Genomic DNA, 10,203 nt, shown 5'->3' on the forward strand with positions numbered 1-10,203 from the left:
GATTTTTGGAAAGCACAGTACATGACAAGCATAGTCACCATTACTGAACGTAATGAACCAGTGGACTGAGCTTAAACCCCAGGACCAATATCGATAGAAACTTCTGAAATGTGCACTGATTGAAGGACCACAGGTCCTTAGAGAAATCAGTTACCAAACCACAGGTTTAAATGTGCAGTAACACAAGCAAAAAAGGTAAAGAAAACAGTTGTTAATGTATTTATTATACAGAGGAGAGCAAATTCACTCAAGTATGACAGCAAACCCAGAAGCATGGAAGGGAATGATTGATCAAAGCATGTATAAAAATAGTATTAAAGTACTTAGTATCTATTTTTGTTACAGATATCTTTCTGAGAAACATTCAGCACTAACGGTGACTTGTAACTGTCTGTCCCCAAAGTATGTGGTTGCAAAAGAGAGCTCGGGCAGGAGGAAAAAGGCCACTCTTCAAGCACCATGTCGGGTACTCTGCGGACACTGCCTTCCCACGCCTTGGCTGCAGGCGTGGGAAGAAGTCCACGAACATTGCATACACCCACGCCAGTACGCATACACCCAGTCAGTACGCACATATCCACGTCAGTACGCACACACGTTGTACCAGGCCTTTCCTGCGCATGCCCATTGTTAAGAAAGACCGTTGCTGAGCACGCGCCCTGCTGCCCACGCGTCCTGTGAGCAGAGCTGAGGAAGAAGCGGTGGTGTGGGCGGTGTCGTGGTCTTTCTGGCTGCCTGCCCTCAACCGGTAGGTCCACAAATCAGTCCTTCCAGGACTTTAAGTGTGAGTGACTGTGAGGAGAGTGCCAGTGGGCCTCGGGCGGGTCGGGACGGTAGATCTGTGGCCTCGGAGGAGGAAGTTGCTAGGAGTTAGCGTTCTTCTCCTCACAGGCGTCGCGGCCGCCATGGCCCTCGTCCTCGTGGTGGTGGGACGGGGACAAGTGAGGACAGCTGGCGGCCGAGGACGGGGGAGGTGAAGACAGGGTGGGTCTTGGGGACGTTCTTTGAGGTATCTGAGTCCTGCAAGCACCTGGAACTGCCAGCGGAGCACTGAAGCCAGAGTCCTCAGTGGGACCCTGGGTGGGAGGCGGGCCAGGCGGTACAGAACAGGTCTGGAACGGGTGCCTGTGGGCGGGGCTGGGGAGCGGTCAGTAGGTTAAGTGGCTGACGCTGGATCTCAGGTCAGGTCTAGATCTCAGGGTGGTGAGTTCGAGCCCCACCTGGGCTCCAGGATGGCCGTGAAGTCTACTTAAAACAAAAAACAAAAAACGGTGTGTGGGGCTGGAAACGGGGAACGGTGTGGGGTTGGAGCTGCGTCCCGGAGATTTGTATCGCACTGTGCAGGGTGTCAAGGGAGGAGCCGGCTCACTGGTCAGTATCGAAACTAGACACCTTGAGCCCTTGTGGTGGGAAGACAGCCATAGGCAGTACGCAAACGATTAAGACTTCTCTGTGTTCCAAGGAAACCTTATTTAAGAGGGTAAAATGGGCCCAGTAACTGGGAATGTGAAAACAATAGCGACTCAGGTTTAAATATCCAGCATTGTTTTCTCACATGCCTTTATGATGGGGAATCTAGCTGTGAAACTAAGCCTCGCGTTTTCTCCTGTCCTTAAGGTGATTTGACTGCCAGTTTTGCCGATGTGAATGATCTTGCAGCCCGTTTATTTGGTGTGACCACAGCATGTACACTATCCTTACGCAAGGTTGATTTTGAAAGTATTTTCAAAGTAAAAAAAAATTAAAATGTTACGCCTTGGAGGTGGTGTACCTAGTCTTTAGAATACATTTTCCTGGGGTGTCTGGGTGGCACAGTCAGTTGAGCATCCGACTTCGGCTCAAGTCACGATCTCACACTCCGTGAGTTGGAGCCCCCATCAGGCTCTGTGCTTACAGCTCGGAGCCTGGAGCCTGCTTCGGATTCTGTGTCTCCCTCACTCTCTGCCCCTCCCCTGCTCATGCTCTGTCTCTCTCTGTCTCAAAAATAAATAAAAACATTAAAGAAATTAATTAGAATACGTTTTCCAAATCCCGATATTCTACTTTCAGGGTGAAGTATGAGTGGATGTGTAAGATCAAGATCTAAGTCTAAACAAAGAAAAGGTGATCGAGAGTCTAACTAGCCAGCTGCACCTGTGGCTGTGAGTACTTTGGTATTTGATATTTTCTATACCATCAGTTTATTTCTCTGAAAATGTTGTTGAACTACAAACATACAGATACAGCGATAAAAGTTTCTTTGCTGATAAGGGGTGGGAAACATTGAACCAGAAGGATTACATACTTGTGTTCCCTGTGGAAATATACCCTATGACTCCTTTGTTATGCTTATTAACAACAGAATGTACATATCTATCCCAGCATAGTTTAAAATAGCCTCCCAAGTGCTTGTAGGTACCTCTTCTTAGAGTAGCCACAATATGAGAAAAGTAATTTTTTTAAGTTTAAAGACATTTTTCTTTTTTAAAAAAAAAATATTTTTATTTTATTTTTGAGAGAGGGAGGAGGAGAGAGAGAGGCAGAGAGAGAGAATCCCTGAAACAGGATTCAGTCTCACAAACCTTGAGATTATGACCTGAGCTGAAATCAAGTGTCAAATGTTTAACCATCTGAGCCATCCAGGCGCCCCAGAAGAGTAACTTTTAAGTATAAATATATGGAATCATGTTTTATGTGTGTGTTTATACTTATTTAATATATGATATAAAAATCTGTAATATTTATATTGTTGGCATGTATTGACAATACAACTGTTTATTTGCACACGCTCACACACGTACCCCTAGGGCCAGCAGCCCAGTGATAAGCAACCTCGACAAAAGGAGACACCCAACTGGAAGTCAGAATATTATACCTGATCAAAAGAAAGAAGTTAAAGAAGCACCTGTGGATCAAGGTGAAGGGAAAGGGGGAAGGAATGTCTATGGGGTCCAGGGTATATGTGTGCATCGTACATTTTGACATACCATAACAAATGAAACAAAACATTACAAGAGAATCTCAGTCAATTCCTGAAATTTGGTTGAAAATGTGAAGACAGCATAGGTTGCAGCTTCATATGCTCCTTCACTCTAATGAATTTCCCCTTTTTCTTCAAGATTTAATCTGTGTGCTCGAAGACGCAGTCTTTTTTAAATCAGAGGAAACTGTTAACTACAAAAGTATGCACTGTTTACTAGTTTAATTTTTTCTTAGAATATTTTTGTGTGGCCTTTTCATTCATCTCATACAAAGTGTAAACAATTTTTAACAGTACATGCAGAGTGCCAAGTGAACATACCATATAACATCTGGAATAAAGACAATTTGCATAGGGATGGTAGCCTCATTTTATAAATAAGAAAACTAGGGTTCTGGGATTGTGGCTTGCCAAAGACTGCTTGACACATGGAGACATAACTCAGATTTCAGGAGTTTTGTTCTCTCATATAAAGGAGTTTTGTTCTTCCTACCATCTGTGTTGTACAAAAAAGTGAATGGTCTTGTACAAACTGCTTAATACTCAAATTTGTACTTTAAAGAGGCTTAGTACTGGCACAGGAATAATTGAAGTTCAATGGAACAAGAGAGAGACTCCAGAAAAGGGTTCAATGAGTGATAGCCACTGTTTCCATTGATTAATCATTTGATATGGTACATTTAGGGAAAGCTGGATAATTCAGGACACTGGCATATAGGTAACTATATTAGTATGATTTTTAAGTGGCTTTAAAAGTGTTTAAATACTTTTTTAATGTTTATTTTGAGAGAGAGAGAGAGAGATGGGGGGAGGGACAGAGAGAGAGAATCCCAAGCAGGTTCCATGGTCAGCACGGAGCCTGACTTGGGGCTCAATCCCACAACCGTGAGATCATGACCTGAGCCGAAATTAAGAGTCAGACGCCTAACCAACTGAGCCAAACAGGTGCCCCAAATGCTTTTATGATTTGGAAAATCAAAAGTATCTTAAAATGATCATGAAACGGAAATTAACAGCTTCCAAATACAGTATTTTCATCAAATACTTATAATGAATTATTGACATCATTCAGGTCATGGATTATTTTAGGAATTCACTCTTAAGAGGTTTCTCTAACATGACTGACAACAAAGTACATTAATTTCTTTCCACCCTACTCTCTTTATTCTCACTGTAAGACAGAAGCTTGACTTTCAGTTACTAATGTTTTGCTGTTATTTTTGTTACTTTGTTCTCTACGTGACTTATTTATCAAAAGTGACATAGAGGGATATCGCACCTAAATCTAACTAGTTAATTTTGACAAAATAACTTTCAGGCTGTCCCAGTAGGGGATGCATCTCACTAGTATAGTATTTGTCATAGGCCCATAAATGTACTCAGCTAATCCTTCAGGAAATTACATTTTAATTTTAATTAAAATCCTATCCATGGTGTATGGATTTCTTAGCTGATGATCTCTACTCTTAGTACACTGTGGTATTATTTAGATTATTATTTGAAATAAGGTTTCATAATACAGAAAAAGATGTGAAGTCCATCTTTCCATCACTATTTTTTATATAAAAACCCTGAACCTACAGGCTTTTATTTCACATAACTGAAATAATGAATTTATCACTTCTTTATTTATATTTTATGTTTACTCTTTAATTGATAACCTCTCTTTTTTAAGAGCCTGAAATTAAAACTGATATCCAGGAACTGGCTCAGCCACAACCTGCGGGTAAAAAGGAAGGTGGTCCTTTTGGGAGGCAGGTGAATTTTTCAGATCTAGAGCCCGTTAAAATGCCAGAAGCAGATATGTTATCCATTAAGAATGTAAATTACATGGTTTCTGTTTTGTTGAATATTATATCTTTGATAATACAGGTTTAATTTTACTTACTTTAATAACAGAATTCACATAGAAAGATATTTTGACAAATAGTTTAGACCCTATGTACATGACTGACTGACTTATAGACTGTCAGATACAGAAACAAATTGCATCAAAGCCATATTGAATTATAAAGATGAAAACACTTTCTTATTTTTGAGTATCAGTACTTTAACCAACAGCTAATAATTTTCAGAGGTTTTTTTTTATAATTTCTGCCTTTTAACCAATACAAAATGTATTTGGAATAAATATCAATTTGTATGAAATATGCTAAGGCACTGAAGTAAGTTCTAGTACTAGCTTTAACATAATTTGTGTGATTCTGGGAAAACCCCTTAATTCTAAATCCCATCCTTTATCTTATATAATTAGTGAATTTAAATCAGATATATTACAGCCACTTTTAATGCTGATTTTTTCATTCTGTGGTTTTGTTCAAAGAATAACAAAACACTCCATTTTTTAATTTTTTTTTTTATTTTTGAGAGAGAGAAGGAGCAAGCAAGGTGGGGCAAAGAGAGGGTGAAGAGGATCCGAAGCCAGCTCCTCACTGACAGCAGAGAGCCAGATGTGGGACTCTCAAACTCAAGAACCATGAGATCATGACCTGAGCTGAAGTCAGACGCTTAACCTAGTTACCCAGGTGCTCCACAGAGTACTCCATTTTGTATTACTAATTTCTTATAAATAACATCTTGAGTCATATTTTAACACCTGAACTGAGATTTCATTGCCACTAAGATAATGAATAAATGCTATGTTTGGTGTTTGTTTTTCTATATGGAGACCTAGATACCCGTTCTTAGGTTCTGTCAAATTCTGGATTATTCTGGCTCTTCAAAAAAACTATTGCATTTTTAAGTTCTGTCCCCATAGAAGGCTCAATAACTGAATAATAAAATGGCAAGAGATAGTCATGTTTCTAGTTTCTGGGGCTGATCAAGTATAGAGAGTGCATGTAGGGGCACCTGGCTGTCTCAGTCATACATCTGACCCTCGATTTCAGCTCAGGTTATGATCTCACAGTTTGTGAGTTCAAGCCCCATGCCAGGTTCTGCACTGACAATGTGGACTCTGCTTACCATTGTCTCTCTCTCCCTCTCTCTGCCTCTCCCCCATATCTTTCTCAAAAATAAATAAATAAACTTTAATAAAAGAGTGCATGTAGTCACTAATGCTCAAGCCACCTATAAGATACTTATACTAAGCACACTCCTTGTCTCCACTTTCAGAATTCATGAGCTATGGATGCTATGATATAATCACCTCTAACCATCTCAAACATGGCATATTACAAATTTTCACATTGAGACATAAATGGACAAGATTTGAAGTCCAAAGACTAGAACCCTAATAATTCCTGACTAATCATCTTAAGTATATTTTACATGCATATTCTAAATTGTTGACCATTAATTACAAGAGCTTCTGAATTTAAAGGAAGCACTTGATGCTTAGGGTATAAATTACCTTATATTAGTGTACTAACCTTTTTTGCTCTACACTGCTGAAGCATTCCTTTAGACTGTTTACATTAGGAGATGGTTTTCAGACTGCTTCCAGGAGCCTATTTTACATGGCTGGAATGTACACAGCCTTTAAATGCATGGTTTTAAATAGGTAGTACATTGCGTGACCATCCAATATAAAAGATAAGAAAAAAAAGAGCAACAGAATAAACCTAAGGGAAAAAGAAAGAGGTACTTAATAAAAAGTATGAATCATTAGTAAAACAAAAAGTAATGCAACTAATCAGAAAGATTGTGCTTTTAAAAATACTTATGAAGAGTATCCACTAGTTTACATAATCTTGAGGAAAATGAAAAAAGCCCAAATACATACACCCAAGCATACACAACATTGAAAATGAACAAGACACTGACGGACATTGAGTATTTTTATGTAATTGAAAGTGAATACTATCTTGAACTCTACTATTGTCAAAATACAGATTAAATGGTTGATTTTTTAGGAAAACAAATGAATATATTCCAGTAGCACCTAATTATCTGCAGATACCATAGGAAAACTTAATGAAACATGTCAGAGTTGTCCCTCAAAAGTATTTACTTTTAGTAAATAAGATGGTATCGTATACTTGAAAGATTATGAGAGTACATCTTCAGCGTTCTCACCACAAAAAGAGTTAACTGTGTGTGTGATGCATGTGTTAATTACAGTATACATGGAGCACATCATGTTGTACACTTTAAATATATAGTTATATTTGTGAGTTATTCCTTACTAAAATTTTATTTAAAAAAAATTTTTTTAACGTTTATTTATTTTTGAGACAGAGAGAGAGCGAGCATGAATGGGGGAGGGTCAGAGAGAGGGAGACACAGAATCTGAAACGGGCTCCAGGCTCTGAGCTGTCAGCACAGAGCCCGATGCGGGGCTGGAACTCACGGACCGCGAGATCATGACCTGAGCCGAAGTCGGACGCTTAACCGACCGAGCCACCCAGGCGCCCCCTTACTAAAATTTTAAAAAAGCACTGACTTTTAGAAACAAATGTGTGACTTTTCTAGTTATCTTCCCCCCTGTTTCTTCTCCCTCCCTGTCTCCATTCATTTCTTCCTTTTTTTTTCTTGATACCATTTTCTAAGACATCGTATATGTCAGCTTCAAATTTTGATGTCAGAAAGGAAGGTAATGACTCAAAACTAGTGTGACCATCTAATTTACTATACAAACTCAACCCTGTCAAGTGTGAAAAAAAGCATTATTCATAATCATACTAGGACTACAGGTGGAAATGGGGACAAATGGTTACCCTACTTTAGCAATCACATTAGCACTAAACTAAACCAAAGAAACATTTTTGCACCTCTGCATGATAGAGAAAAAACTATTGTAGTACTGGAATTTCTATTTACTTCAGTAACAAATGTGACATTGTTTTAATATCTTATATTCAGAATATTTTTTCAAATTATTTTATTTAAATAATACTGATGTGTAAATTTCTTTTGTTTCTTAGGTTTTGTATGTTGTTTGGATTTTTAATAAAAGTACACACAATTTTTGCTTTTGTTTAAAACTAAATTTTATTTTTATTTATTTTTCTGAGAGAGAGAGAGAGCATGTTCATGCTTGCCCAAGAGTCGGGGAGGGGCAGAGGAAGAGGGAAAGAATCCTAAGCAGGCTCCATACCCAATGTGAAGCCCAACATGGGGCTTGATCTCACGACCCTGAAATCATGACCTGAGCCTAAATCAAGAGTCAGACGCTTAGCCAGCTGATCCACCCAAGCGCCCAAAACTACCTTTTTAATAGGTTCATTTCATTTAATATGTTCTGAACATGAACAGACTTTTTGTTTCCTTATACCAATAGAAAGAGTGGTGTGTTTAAAATACATTGGTAAAATATGTTTGGAAATCTATCTTCTAAAACAAAAACTGCAGTGTCCTTTGTATACCATGAATGTCATCTAAATAAAATTTTGCTAAATAATGTTCCCAACTATTATTTTATCTTACAGGTGAAGGGCAATCCAGTTTTAAACAAAGACAAGCTGAAACTCTGCAAAATGTTCTTATGTTAGCTACTTGACTATTAAGATTCTCTTAATAAAGTTTTAAAATATCATCAAAAAATCTTGTAATTCTTTTGTTAAACTTATTATAAGTACTTGATGCTATTAAAAATTATATCACTTTTTTGTATTCTTTTTTTGAAATTTTATATTCTTTTTTTATTTAAAAAAATTGTGTTTATTTATTTTTGAGAGAGAGACAGAGCATGAGCAGGGAAGGGGCAGAGAGAGAGGAAGACACAATCCAAAGCAGGCTTCAGGCTCTGAGCTGTCAGCATAGAGCCTGACACGGGGCTCAAACCTACAAACCATGAGATTATGACTTGAGCCGAGGTTGGACGCATAACCAACTGAACCACTCAGGTGCCCCTGAAATTTTATATTCTGATTGAGCTGGTATATACAAATATATTTGTGCATTCACATTCTTTCCAGCAACCTTGCTAAATAGAACTTAATTCTAAAAGTTTATGTCTGCATCTTTTTTGATTTCAGCATACACAATCTCATTATCATTGAATACTAATAGTTTATTTCTGCTATTTTAAACATTATACCTTTTTTTCTCATTTTACATCATTGAACAGACCCACCCAGGACAATGTTGAATAGAATGTGTAATAATGGACATCTTTGTGAAATTTCTGATAGGAATTGGAAAATATTTCACATTTCCCATTGTTGAATGTGAAGTAAAGTAGTTCCATTCTAATTCTAGTTTGCTAAGTGTTTATATCTTCAGTATACATTGAGTTTCATTAAATACTTGTAGTGCATTTATTGAGATGATTATAGGATTTTTCCTCTGTTAATCTGTTAATGTGGTGAATTACATAGTAAGTTCCTATGTCTAAACCAACCTTGCATTACTAGAGACAAAAAATGGTCATGATATATGATCCTTCTGAATAATCTACCTCTTAATAATTTGTTTAGGATTTTTATGTGTCCTTATTTTTTTATTTTTAATATGAAATTTATTGTCAAATTGGTTTCCATACAACACCCGGTGCTCATCCCAGCAGGTGCCCTCCTCAATACCAATCACCCACCCTCCCCTCCCTCCCAACACCATCAACCCTCAGTTTGTTCTCAGTTTTTAAGAGTCTCTTATGCTTTGGCTCCCTCCCTCTCTAAATTTTTTTCCTTCCCCTCCCCCATGGTGTTCTGTTACGTTTCTCAGGATCCACATAACAGTGAAACCATATGGTATCTGTCTTTCTCTGTATGACTTATTTCACTTAGCATAACACTCTCCAGTTCCATCCACATTGCTACAAAAGGCCAGATTTCATTCTCATTGCCACGTAGTATTCCATTGTGTATATAAACCACAATTTCTTTATCCATTCATCAGTTGCTGGACATTTAGGCTCTTTCCATATGAGTGACATTAGCCTATACTTTTTATTTCATGTACTCTCTTTATTCAATATGGGTATCAAGGTTATGCTAGCTTTACAAAATTAGTTGTTATGTAAAACTTCTTTTCTCTGGAACTGAAGTCCCTGAAAGGCTGTGAGTAATGTAGGGCTAGACTTTCCCATGTTCAGCTGTTTGGGGGTTGTATCTCTTCTTACAAAGACTACCTAAAGGGTAGTACCTTTGGATAGTACCTAAAGGGCAGTAACAGAAGGGCAGATCCAGGTTCCCATCACTTTAAACTTTGTAAGGCACCAATCTTCCCTGTGAGATCCCGTTAATGATGCTGTCATTCTGAGAGCTACCAGTTCATGTTTCTTTGTTGATATTAATCTTCATTACATGGAAAATTAAAAGTTATAGTTCTGTTAACTTGTCTAGATAAATTTGATCTGTACT

At 38.0% G+C, this 10,203-nt stretch overlaps 1 long non-coding RNA gene across 2 annotated transcripts; it reads left to right on the forward strand.

Annotated features, from left to right (window-relative positions):
- The first annotated feature begins 638 nt into the window (after window positions 1-638).
- Window positions 639-8,431, forward strand: LOC125931703 (uncharacterized). 2 transcript variants are annotated; one of them, XR_007460478.1, is made up of 5 exons: window positions 639-748; window positions 2,050-2,141; window positions 2,787-2,896; window positions 5,332-5,484; window positions 8,329-8,431. It is a non-coding gene; the product is annotated as an uncharacterized LOC125931703 (long non-coding RNA). The 2 variants fall into 2 exon arrangements; XR_007460477.1 differs by lacking the exon at window positions 5,332-5,484.
- The last annotated feature ends 1,772 nt before the right edge of the window (window positions 8,432-10,203 follow it).

Source organism: Panthera uncia, chromosome X, assembly GCF_023721935.1.
Source record: "Panthera uncia isolate 11264 chromosome X, Puncia_PCG_1.0, whole genome shotgun sequence".
Classification (NCBI taxonomy): domain Eukaryota; kingdom Metazoa; phylum Chordata; class Mammalia; order Carnivora; family Felidae; genus Panthera; species Panthera uncia.